The sequence below is a fragment of the Sturnus vulgaris genome, unplaced genomic scaffold (assembly GCF_052056855.1).
Source record: "Sturnus vulgaris isolate bStuVul1 unplaced genomic scaffold, bStuVul1.hap1 Scaffold_521, whole genome shotgun sequence".
In the NCBI taxonomy this organism is placed as follows: Eukaryota; Metazoa; Chordata; class Aves; order Passeriformes; family Sturnidae; genus Sturnus; species Sturnus vulgaris.
Genome location: NW_028276515.1, coordinates 212,857 through 226,110, shown reverse-complemented (window position 1 = coordinate 226,110; position 13,254 = coordinate 212,857). Strand labels below are relative to the sequence as shown.

The 13,254-nt window shown below is 49.1% G+C and overlaps 2 long non-coding RNA genes across 2 annotated transcripts; one reads left to right on the top strand and one right to left on the bottom strand.

Moving 5' to 3' along the window:
- The first annotated feature begins 1,559 nt into the window (after positions 1–1,559).
- On the top strand, positions 1,560–4,563 carry LOC148217621 (uncharacterized). Its single transcript, XR_015800914.1, has 2 exons — positions 1,560–1,916; positions 2,579–4,563. It is a non-coding gene; the product is annotated as an uncharacterized LOC148217621 (long non-coding RNA).
- Positions 3,020–4,453, bottom strand: LOC148217622 (uncharacterized). Its single transcript, XR_015800913.1, has 2 exons — positions 4,316–4,453; positions 3,020–3,989 (listed from the first exon to the last, which is right to left on the bottom strand). It is a non-coding gene; the product is annotated as an uncharacterized LOC148217622 (long non-coding RNA).
- Positions 4,564–13,254: the final 8,691 nt, after the last annotated feature.

Sequence of the window (13,254 nt, the reverse complement as noted above, 5' to 3'; positions counted from 1 at the left end):
GATTGCTAATGCCTGCCGATCGATTAGATCGGCGATCGATTGATCGCGCCTGCCGATCGATTCGATCGGCGTTCGATTGCTAATGCCTGCCGATCGATTAGATCGGCGATCGATTGATCGCGCCTGCCGATCGATTAGATCGGCGATCGATTGCTAATGCCTGCCGATCGATTAGATCGGCGATCGATTGCTAATGCCTGCCGATCGATTAGATCGGGGATCGATTGATCGCGCCTGCCGATCGATTAGATCGGCGATCGATTGCTAATGCCTGCCGATCGATTAGATCGGCGATCGATTGATCGCGCCTGCCGATCGATTAGATCGGCGATCGATTGCTAATGCCTGCCGATCGATTCGATCGGCGATCGATTGCTAATGCCTGCCGATCGATTAGATCGGCGATCGATTGATCGCGCCTGCCGATCGATTAGATCGGCGATCGATTGCTAATGCCTGCCGATCGATTAGATCGGCGATCGATTGATCGCGCCTGCCGATCGATTAGATCGGCGATCGATTGATCGCGCCTGCCGATCGATTATATCGGCGTTCGATTGCTAATGCCTGCCGATCGATTAGATCGGCGATCGATCGATCGCGCCTGCCGATCGATTAGATCGGCGATCGATTGCTAATGCCTGCCGATCGATTAGATCGGCGTTCGATTGCTAATGCCTGCCTATCGATTATATCGGCGATCGATTGATTGCGCCTGCCGATCGATTAGATCGGCGATCGATTGCTAATGCCTGCCGATCGATTAGATCGGCGATCGATTGATCGCACCTGCCGATCGATTATGTCGGCGATCGATTGCTAATGCCTGCCGATCGATTAGATCGGCGATCGAATGATCGTGCCTGCCGATCGATTAGATCGGCGATCGATTGCCAATGAGTGCCGATCGATTAGATCGGCGATCGCTTTCCAATGCCTGCCGATCGATTGCTAATGCACACTATTTGCACACTCCTTGCACACCCTTTGCACTCATACAGAGGCAGGAGGTTTCTCAGTTCTGGTCGGGGTTTTTTGGGGCGTTCATTCAGGGGGATTTCCTCAAGGATTGGGACACTCCTTGATTCCATCCCTTGCCTGTCTCCCAAGCGCCACCCTGTGGGCAGAGCGCGGTACTGCGCGCCTGCCTCTCCCAAGATGGCGGCTCGGGTGTCGCTCCCCGACCTTCTAACTCTGGCTGCAAAAGGAGGGTGGCACAGCAAGGAGCCCGCTCGCTCTAGTGGGATGCCTGCGCACGACGCCGACACCGATCCCACGGGTGCGATTTTCGGCGGCGTTTCCAATCGTGCGGACATCTCCTTCAGCCCGCTTCGGCCCGGGGGAGAGGGGCGGGGCCGCCAGCGATGGTCCCGGCGCAGCCCGGGCAGGCTCGGGGCGGAGCCGGGGCTTGGCGAGGCGGGGCACGGAGGTCCCGGGGACGGGACCGGGCGGGGCCGGGGCGGTGCTTTAGGGGCGGTCCCCAGTGGTCCCGGGCGGCACCGGGGGCGGGGCCGGGTGATCCCGGAGCGGTACCGAGCTGTGCTGGGGACGGTGCTGCAGGGGCGGTGCCGGGCCCGCCTCAGGGTGATTGAATGCCCAGAAATCGCCTCCTCTGCCCCGTGCTCACACTGAGCTGCGGGCTGCAGCGTGCTGTCGGAGCTCCGCACACAGCACGAATTTGGGCTTCCCCTCCTCTCAAACCCTCTCCCCCTTCTTCCTCCTCCTCATCTTCCTCTTTGTCCTCTGTCACTGCTGAGGCTCTGGAAAGAACTGAAATTCTGCAGGGAGAGATGTCCTCTCGTGGCCCCAGGGACTGCCTCGGCACGGGCCAGGAGCGCCTCCGGCCCCTGGCTTCTCCTGCTTGAAAAGATCACCTGGAGCCCGAGCTCGGGGGGGTGAAATCAGCTGAAATCCAGGTAACTCTGTCAAGTGCCCCCCAGGGACATCGGCGGGGCTGGGGGATGAGGGTTTGAAACAGCAAATTCTTTGGAATATACACCTGTCCCTGTGCCGATGCTGCTGAGCTTCCTGCCACAGTATATCCCCACTCCATGAGGCGCTGTGAGGTTATGGCAGTGGGAATTGAGCAGGGAATTCGGGGCTATGGGCATAATTCACGGGAGCTAGCAAAGCTGACAGCCAACCCCAAATCGGGGCACAGCACAGAGAACAATCTGTGTGCTGCCCTGTCAGCTCAAGCTCCTGGGCTGGGAAGTATTGGGAGTTAAATGTATGGAATTACACAAATCACAGCAACTGGCATCACCCAGAGGGACAATCCAAGGCCCAAACAATTCCTCCACAGTCCACTCTGGGAAAAACACCCTGTGCCTGCCAGGAGCTCTGACCCTGCTTTTCCTACCAGCTCCTGAGCAGTGTCAGGGCCACCACGACGCCTTTAAAATCCAGATAAACCCCAAATCCTACACAGTGAATAATCCAAAGAAAGTACTGAATTGTTGTCATTAAAAGCTCAAAACTCATTAAGAATTCTATGACAACAGTGTAATGGACTCCCAGGAACCTCATGAATGCTCTCGGTTTCATTTTTGTGTATTTTTACTCCCTCATTTGGCAGCTTGTAAAACTTATCCTGGAATTCAGAGGTCAAGCAGGATCGACTTTGGATTGACCTTCACCTCTGTTCCCACTTTGTGCAAACACAACTCGTGCCCAGGTGGGTGAACTCATCACCTCAGCTTTTCACTCCAGAGTATCCCCTCCTTATTTCCCTGTAGATGAACTCAGATCCACTCCTCACCTCCACTGGTCATCCAAGCGTCCATTCTGTTCCCCACAGGCCCTGGTGGCCCCAGGGAGCTCCCTTGGCCTTTCTCCTGCCCCTCTGCAGCCCGAGGTCGCTACACAAACAGTTCTTGTGTCCCCTCTAAATGACCCCGGGTTTTCTGCTCAATGAATGGCATGACCCGTGCCCACTGCTCATGATTCACCCAACCAAAATCAAGAGCAAATGTTGCTTGGGCTTTAAGAACTTGAAATAACTCTGAAGCAAAAGAAATCACCTTTTTCTTCTGGTTTTTATTTTTATTTTTTCATTTAAGATGCTGGACTTGCCTCTGTGGATGTGTGCTGAGCTCTCACTGCAGGGGACTGTCAGGCCTGAATGGCTGCGAGTTCGTGTTCTTCTCAGTAGGGAATCAGAAATTATTCTTAGACCATAGAATTGTTTTCTGAAACCTTTCCCCTTTCCTCTTTGTGCCTTTGAATTTTTCAGCTGTTCCCTGTTGTCACTTCCCCTGCCTGACTTCTGTGCAGCTCCTAGCTGGGAAAAACTGGGAAAACTTAGGGGGTACAGAGGTGGAATTTTTGGCTGGATTTTTCTAACATTTCTAATTTTGCTGAACTTATTTCCCCAGTGAGAAGAGCACGAACTCACAGCCATGCAGGCCTGACAGTCACTGCGGGAAATCTGACACAGTATTAATAAGTAACCTTTCCTGAGAGCAGTCACCACCCCAGTCCTCCAGCCTTGTCAAATGTTTGCAATGAATGGAGCCAAGTTCTAATCCTTAATCTAAATTTATGTCAGCTTTTGTTAGAAAGATACCGGACAGTAAATCATACAAGAGAATTTAAAAATTGCACAAAGAATAGCCGGCCCAGACCAAACCCAACCACCCCCATCAGTGCTCCACCCCAATTTTGGGAGAAACAGTGATACAGTTTATAAATACTCTCCTTCCACACTATTCAGTCCTTCACCGCACATCCCCAGAGAGGAGTCCCTCAGACCTTGCTCCCCTGAACACCAGGAGAGCTGGAGTTTCACCCAGATCCCACATTCCCATGGCAGTTAATCCCAGCAGGGAGGCAAAGAGGAACCCTGCATCCTCTGACATAGCCCACAGCACGGGCAGCACCAGGAGCCCTCCAGGCTCAGACCTCTGGTGCTGAAGCCTCTGGGCTTTGGCTGCTCAAACACCACAGCTCTTGGCAAAGATGGCAGGAGAGTCGTGATTCTTCCTGTCCTGAAAGAGAGGAGGAAAAGAAAATTAAGTCGACTGCAGAAGGATTCCAGCTCTCAACTTCTGCTCTGATTCCTCACTCTGGGGTTTTATCCATGACAAGTGACACCAATTCAGAGTGCCCTTTTCCAGCATTTTTATTCCTAACTATTTCAGACATTAAAAGGATGCTCATTTCTCTTATTGTATTCTTTGCTTAATTTTATTAGCGGCATTTTCATCCCAGACCCCACTTGTCAGTTCTTCAATCCTTTAGCACTGGACTTGGCACAAAGGGATACCCGTGGTGCTGCATCACAAGAAATCCCAAAGAGAAACCCCTTCCAAACCTGACGGAGAAAGCTTTCAAGGCACTCCAGAACACAGACAGCTTTTCCTGCCTTGTCAGGCCACACCAATTCTGTCCCATCCACCTGAACTGTGCAGGTGAGGAAAAGGCTTTCCTTGCTCCTCGGGAATCACTGTCTGAGACCACAGATGTCCATCCTGGGCAGCACCTGGAAACAACGTGGGAAAGGCAAAATGAGAGTGTTTTCTATCAGAAAATTACTACTACTAATAAAAATAATAATCAGAACTTCTGGACAAATTTAGTAACATCACTTTGATATGAGAAATACAGGCCATGCCCATCCTTGTAGCCCAGGTGAAAACAGGAAGGAGAACTAGAGGAAAAGCAGAGTCCCTTATTTGATCTCTGGACACAAACTGAGGCCTTTTCCCCGTGAAACCAAACTCACCCTTCCAGGGTTCCTGAGATCAGCTACGAGGAGGCTTTTGGCACTCCAAGAGCAGCTGGGTCACAGCTGGATGCGGCTTGGGTCTGGGAGACACCGTGCTCCTTCTGGAATTACAGCACGCAAATGCCTGCTCCTGGCCCCAGGCCCGGAGATAAAATCTGTGGGGTTTTTCCCTGTGCAACATTGTTCACCCCTCCCAGGTTCCTGAGATCTGCACAGAGGAGGCTTTGGGCACCCCAAAGGCAGCCAGGGTTACAGGTGGGGGCAGCTTGGGGCTGGGAGAAATCCTCATCCATTTGGAATTTTATCAGGCAGAAACCTGGCTGGGTGCACAGGTCTCTGGACACGACCAGTGGCCCTTTCCCCTGTGAAACAAAACTCACCCTGCCAGGCTCCTGAGACCACTTAGGAGGAGGGGTTTGACTCTCCAAGAGCAGTCGCAACGAGAGATGCTCACACAGAAGGCCATGCAGAAGAGGAAACGAGCGCACCCGCAGCCCCCCAAGGCGCGCCCCAACGCCCCAGACCCGGCACCGCCAGCTCGGGCAGTCCCATAAAGCATCCCCCGCCTCCGCAGCGGCGGGACAGGCGGGGCCCGGGGTCCCGAGGAAACCGAGCGTGCCCGGAGGCGCGGCAGGACGGCAGCGCAGCGCCGCCTGGCGGCGGAGCAGGAGAGCAGCGCCGGGCCCCATGGCAGTATCGGTACCCGTGCGCCCCCTGCTGTCCGCGGCGATGCAGCGCCCGATGCCGAGTTCCACGCCCGTGCCGCCGAGGGAGAGGGGCACCGCTGGCTGGGGCCTCCCCGCCGACACGGACAGAAGCCGAAGCAGAAGCCCCGGTGCCATTGGCGGCCCCTACCCAGCGGGCCGGGCTCCGCCGGGCCCGCGGCCCCGCGCGGTATCGGGTCGTCCCGCTCCCGTCTTCGTCGCACCCGGGCCCTGCTCCTGGCATGAAGCGCGTCACCGCCCCGCGCCGTCCCGCCCCCCGCGCGTCATCGCGTGCGTTCGGCGGCCCGCCCCGGGGGCGGTGCCGGGGGCGCTACCCGGGGCGGTGCCGGGGCAGTGCCGGGGGCGGCACCGGGGGCGGTGCCGGGGCGGTGCCGGGGGCGTTCCCGGTCGCCGTGCCGGGGTAGCCCGGGGAGCGGTTCCGGGAGCGGTTCGGGGGGCGGTGCCGATTGCAGTCCCGGTCACTGTCCCCAGTCCCCGTCCCCAGTCCTGGTCCCGGTCCCAGTCCCCGGTTCCGGTCCCCGATCCTGGTCCCAGTCCCAGTTCCCCGTCCCGGAACCCGATCACGGTCCTGGTCCCAGTCCCCAATCCCGGTCCTGGTCCCTGTCTCCAGTCCCCGTCCCCGATCCCGGTCCCGGTCCCTGTCTCCAGTCCCCGTCCCCGATCCCGGTTCCGGTCCCTGTCCCAGGTCCCCGTCCGCGATCCCGGTCCCTGTCCCATTTCCCCGTCCCGGTCCCCGATCCCAGTCCCGGTCCACGTCCCCGATCCCGATTTTTCCCCCCCTTTCACACTGATTTTTCCCCCGATTTATCAATGATTTTTTTCCCCATTTTTTTCCCATTTCTCACTGATATTTCCCCCAATTTTTCAGGGATTTTTTCCCCCATTTCTCACTGATTTTTTTTTCCCATTCTTCATGGAGTTTTCCCCCCGTTTTTCACTGATTTTTCCCCATTTCTCACTGACTTTTTCCCCATTTTCCCCCATTTCTCACTGATATTTTCCCCCATTTTTCATGGATTTTTTCCAGATTTATCCCCATTTCCCACTGATTTTTCCCCATTTTTCATGGATTTCCCCCCCCCGTTTCTTACTTATGTTTTTCCCCGATTTCTCATTGATTTCCCCCCCCCCCCCCCATTTCGCACTGATTTTTTACCCATTTTTCCCCATTTCTCACTGATTTCTTTCGCCATTTTTCATGGAATTTCCCCACCCATTTCTCACTGATTTTTCCCCCATTTCTCACGGATTTTTTCCCCACTTTCCCCCATTTCTCACTGATTTTTTCCCCCATTCTTCAGGGATTTTTTCCCCATTTCTCACTGATTTTTTCCCCATTTCTCAATTAACTTTTCCCCACTTTTCCCCGTTGCTCACTGATTTGTTCCCCCATTTTTCATGGATTTTTTTCCCCATTTCTCACTGATTTTTCCCCCCCATTCTTCATGATTTACAGGATACTCTATCGTGAATGGAAAGCAATTAAAGGAAGGGGGGAGGTTACCAGCCACCTGGTCAGCTCAGACAGCAGAGCTGCACACGCTTGTGAGAGCCTGTGAATTATAGCAGGACAAGACATTAAATATATTTACTGATTCTAAATATGCATATGCGGTAATACATGCATTTGGAAAACTATGGGGAAAAAAAGAGGTTTATTAAGCTGCAGAAGAAAGAAGAAAAAAATTGGTTTACAAGGGATGGCAAGCAGTGGATACCAAAAGCTCTAGCCTTACAATTGTTAAAACAACTTCATTAAAGGAGTCGTTCTGTGCCTTCTTTGGGGTGAGGAAAAAAGGCTGAGGGGGGCTCCGACGTGGTTTGGGGCACCCCAAGGTCCCTGGGAGAGGGAGCCGGGCTGCGCTGGGGGAGCAGGTGAGTCGGGCATGGCGGGGGGTCATGGTGGGTGCCAGAACATTGAGAGGGAGGGGTGGGTGTAGAATGCATGAAAAACAGAACCTTAAAAAACAGCTAAATATAGTCTAAAAGGAATGTTTTATTGGCTTGTGTTTGGATAGAGGTAGGGTTTTTTTATAGATACTGTAAATAGAAAAGATAAAGAATAAAAATATAGAAGCAAATATAAGAAACCAATATATAAATATATTACATTACATTATATTATGTTATGAAAATAGAAATATATAAATATTCAGACTTTAAAAGGAATGTTTTATTGGTTTTTATTTGGTTAGAGGAGGGTTTTTTGAAAATAATATAGGCAAAAATATACAAATATGCAAAAATAGATACTGACATGAAATGATAACTATATATGCATATATAAATATATGTAATTATAAACATAGATAAATATATAGAAATATAAAATACATATATGTAGTATGTAATATAAATAATTTATCGATTTTAAGACGTTATATTAAATAGTATGTTATAATAGAATGTAAATAGCATATAGTATATTAATATACTAGTAAAAAATACATTAAATAGTATATAAATATAGAATACACAATAAAGACATATAAATCTACAGATATAAATATGAAAACTAAATAGAAAAATATATTCAAATATAATTTAAAATAATCGAGTTTTTTGTTTCTATTTGGTTAGAGGCAGAGCTTTTAAAGAAATATTAAAAACTATGAACCTACAAATATATATGGATATAGATAAAATAGAAATAACATTAGTAATATAAATATATGTATATAATGAATAATAAAATAATATTGTATATATGATAAATAGAATAGCAATTAAATTGAATATATGAAATATGTATAGATTATGACTAGAAATTAAATATTAAAAAAATAGATGATTTCTATATATAAAAGGTTTTTTTTTTCATTTGGTCAGAGGCAGGGCATTTTTAGTTTGGGTCGGGGTTTTTTTGAGGCATTCATTGAGAGGATTTTATGACGGGTGGGGACTCTGGTGCTTGGAACTCTCTCCCTTCTCTGTCTGTGAAAATTGGGGGAAACATCCATGAGAAATGGGGGGGAAAATCTGTGAGAGACGGGGAAAAATGGGGAAAAAATCCACGAAAAATAGGGGGAAAAATCCATGAAAAATGGGGGGAAAATCAGTGAGAAATGGGGAAAAAATCAGTGAGAAATGGGGAAAAATCAGGAAAAAAATCCAGGAAAAACGCGGGAAAAAATGCTTGAAAAATGGCGGAAAAAATCAGTGAGAAATGGGGAAAATCAGTGAGAAATGGGTCGTAAATATCAGTGAGAAATGGGGAAAAAAATCATTGAGAAATGGGGAAAAAACGAGTGAGAAATGGGGAAAAAACGAGTGAGAAATGGGGAAAAATCAGTTAGAAATGGGTCGTAAATATCAGTGAGAAATGGGGAAAAAATCATTGAGAAATGGGGAAAAAATCATTGAGAAATGGGGGGGAAAATGCATGAAAAATGGGAGGAAAAATCAGAGAGGAATGGGTGCAAAAATCAGTGATAAATGGGGAAAAAATCATTGAGAAATGGGGAAAAAACGAGTGAGAAATGGGGAAAAAACGAGTGAGAAATGGGGAAAAAACGAGTGAGAAATGGGGAAAAATCAGTTAGAAATGGGTCGTAAATATCAGTGAGAAATGGGGAAAAAATCATTGAGAAATGGGGAAAAAATCATTGAGAAATGGGGGGAAAAATGCATGAAAAATGGGAGGAAAAATCAGAGAGGAATGGGTGCAAAAATCAGTGATAAATGGGGAGAAAATCAGTGATTAATGGGCGGGAAAATGCATGAAAAATGGGGGGAAAAATTCAGAGAGAAATGGGGGCAAATATCAGTGAGAAATGGGGGGGAAAATCGGGAAATATCCATGAAAAATGGGGGGAAAAATCAGGGAGAAATGGGGAAAAATGGGGAAAAATGGGGAAAAAGCAGTGATAAATGGGGGAAAAAATCAGTGAAAAATGGGGAAAATTCAGGGAAAAAATCCAGGAAAAATGCGGGAAAAAAATGCATGAAAAATTGGCGAAAAAATCAGGAGAAATGGGGAAAAATCAGTCAGAAATGGGTCGTAAATATCAGTGAGAAATGGGGAAAAAATCATTGAGAAATGGGGAAAAAATCAGTGAGAAATGGAGAAAAATCGGGAAAAATCCAGGAAAATTGCGGGAAAAAATGCATGAAAAATTGGGGCAAAAATCAGAAATGGGGGGGGAAATGCAGGAAAAATGGGGGGGAAATTTAGAGAGAAATGGGGCCAAAAATCAGTGAGAAATGGGGGGGAAAATGGGGAAATATCCATGAAAATTGGGGGAAACATCCATGAGAAATGGGGGGGAAAATCTGTGAGAGACGGGGAAAAACGGGGAAAAAATCCACGAAAAATAGGGGGAAAAATCCGTGAAAAATGGGGGGAAAATCAGTGAGAAATGGGGAAAAATCAGGAAAAAATCCAGGACAATTGCGGGAAAAAATGCTTGAAAAATTGGGGAAAAAATCCGAGAGAAATGGGGAATAAATCAGTGAGAAATGGGTCGTAAATATCATTGAGAAATGGGGAAAAAACGAGTGAGAAATGGGGAAAAAACGAGTGAGAAATGGGGAAAAATCAGTCAGAAATGGGTCGTAAATATCATTGAGAAATGGGGAAAAAATCAGTGAGAAATGGAGAAAAATCGGGAAAAATCCAGTAAAATTGCGGGAAAAAATGCATGAAAAATTGGGGCAAAAATCAGAAATGGGGGGGGAAATGCAGGAAAAATGGGGGGGAAATTTAGAGAGAAATGGGGCCAAAAATCAGTGAGAAATGGGGGGGAAAATGGGGAAATATCCATGAAAATTGGGGGAAACATCCATGAGAAATGGGGGGAAAAATCTGTGAGAGACGGGGAAAAATGGGGAAAAAAATCCACGAAAAATAGGGGGAAAAATGCGTGAAAAATGGGGGGAAAATCAGTGAGAAATGGGGAAAAAACGAGTGAGAAATGGGGAAAAATCGATGAGAAATGGGGGGTAAAAATCAGTGAGAAATGGGGAAAAATCAGGAAAAAATCCAGGAAAATTGCGGGAAAAAATGCTTGAAAAATTGGGGAAAAAATCCGAGAGAAATGGGGAATAAATCAGTGAGAAATGGGGGGAAAAATGCATGAAAAATGGGGGAAAAAATCATTGAGAAATGGGGCAAAAATCAGTGATAAATGGGGAAAAAAATCAGTGATTAATGGGCGGAAAAATGCATGAAAAATGTTGGAAAAAATCCGAGAGAAATGGGGGCAAAAATCAGTGAGAAATGGGGGGGAAAGTCGGGAAAAAATCCACGCAAAATGGGTGGAAAAATCCATGAAAAATGGAGGAAAAAGAATCAGTGAGAAATGGGGGGGGGGGAAATCAGTGAGAAATGGGGGAAAATGGGGGAAATCATCAGTGAGAAACGGGGAAAAAGGGGGAAAAAATCCATGAAAAATGAGGGAAATAATCAGTGAGAAACAGGGGAAAAAAATCAATGAGAAATGGGGAGAAATTGGGGACAAAATCAGCGAGAAATGGGTGAAAAATCAATGGTAAATGGGGGTAAAGTCGATGAAAAATGGGGGAATATTCAGTGAGAAAGGGGGGGAAAAATCAGTGAGTAATGGGGGAAAAATGGGGAAAAAATCCATGAGAAATGGGGGAAAATTGGGGACAAAATCAGCGAGAAATGGGTGAAAAATCAATGGTAAATGGGGGTAAAGTCGATGAAAAATGGGGGAATATTCAGTGAGAAATGGGGGGAAAAAAATCAGTGAGTAATGGGGGAAAAATGGGGAAAGAATCCATGAAAAATGGGTGGAAAAAATCAGTTAGAAATGGGGGAAAAATCAGTGAGAAATGGGGGGGAAAAATCAGTGAGAAATGGGGGGAAAAAATCGGTGAGAAATGGGGAAAAAATATTTGAAAAATTGGGAAAAAAAATCATTGAGAAATGGGGGAAAAAAATTAGTGAGAAATGGGGAAAATTTGGGAAAAAATCCAAGAAAATTGCGGGGAAAAAAATCAGTGAGAAATGGGGGAAAAATGCATGAAAAATGGGGGGAAATATCAGAGAGAAATGGGGAAAAAATCAATAAAAAATGGCGGGAAAAATCAGATCGGTGATCGATAGCTAATGCATGCCTATGGATTAGATCGGCGATCGATTGATCGCGACTACCGATCGATTATATCGGCGATCGATTGCTAATGCCTGCCGATCGATTAGATCGGCGATCGATTGATCGCGCCTGCCGATCGATTATATCGGCGATCGATTGATCGCGCCTGCCGATCGATTAGATCGGCGATCGATTGCTAATGCCTGCCGATCGATTATATCGGCGATCGATTAATCGCGCCTGCCGATCGATTAAATCGGCGTTCGATTGCTAATGCCTGCCGATCGATTATATCGGCGATCGATTGATCGCGCCTGCCGATCGATTAGATCGGCGATCGATTGCTAATGCCTGCCGATCGATTAGATCGGCGATCGATTGATCGCGCCTGCCGATCGATTAGATCGGCGATCGATTGCTAATGCCTGCCGATCGATTATATCGGCGATCGAGTAATCGCGCCTGCCGATCGATTAGATCGGCGATCGATTGATCGCGCCTGCCGATCGATTATATCGGCGATCGATTGATCGCGCCTGCTGATCGATTAGATCGGCCATCGATTGATCGCGCCTGCCGATCGATTAGATCGGCGATCGATTGCTAATGCCTGCCGATCGATTATATCGGCGATCGATTGATCGCGCGCCTGCCGATCGATTAGATCGGCGATCGATTGCTAATGCCTGCCGATCGATTTCTAATGCACACTATTTGCACACTCCTTGCACACCCTTTGCACTCATACAGAGGCAGGAGGTTTCTCAGTTCTGGTCGGGGTTTCTTGGGGCGTTCATTCCGGGGGATTTCCTCAAGGATTGGGACACTCCTTGATTCCATCCCTTGCCTGTCTCCCAAGCGCCACCCTGTGGGCAGAGCGCGGTACTGCGCGCCTGCCTCTCCCAAGATGGCGGCTCGGGTGTCGCTCCCCGACCTTCTAACTCTGGCTGCAAAAGGAGGGTGGCACAGCAAGGAGCCCGCTCGCTCTAGTGGGATGCCTGCGCACGACGCCGACACCGATGCCACGGGTGCGATTTTCGGCGGCGTTTCCAATCGTGCGGACATCTCCTTCAGCCCGCTTCGGCCCGGGGAAGAGGGGCGGGGCCGCCAGCGATGGTCCCGGCGCAGCCCGGGCAGGCTCGGGGCGGAGCCGGGGCTTGGCGAGGCGGGGCACGGAGGTCCCGGGGACGGGACCGGGCGGGGCCGGGGCGGTGCTTTAGGGGCGGTCCCCAGTGGTCCCAGGCGCCACCGGGGGCGGGGCCGGGTGATCCCGGAGCGGTACCGAGCTGTGCTGGGGACGGTGCTGCAGGGGCAGTGCCGGGCCCGCCTCAGGGTGATTGAATGCCCAGAAATCGCCTCCTCTGCCCCGTGCTCACAGTGAGCTGCGGGCTGCAGCGTGCTGTCGGAGCTCCGCACACAGCACGGATTTGGGCTTCCCCTCCTCTCAAACCCTCTCCCCCTTCTTCCTCCTCCTCATCTTCCTCTTTTTCCTCTCCCTCCGCCTCGCCCCCCTCCCCGGGCCCCTGACTCCCCCCGGGATCCCCTCCTCCGGAGGCGGCCCTTCCGAACCGACCCCCCTCCAAGCCCCGGAGCCCGAGACCATTAAGGTAAGCTTTGGAATTGAAATATCAGGATATTCACTCTATCCCACTGGCCTGAAATTTCAGGATTGTACGATTTTTTCTTGAAGCAGTTACCTTTGCTGCAGGATTGTGTGGTCAACAGTCTCCTTTCCTGTGAC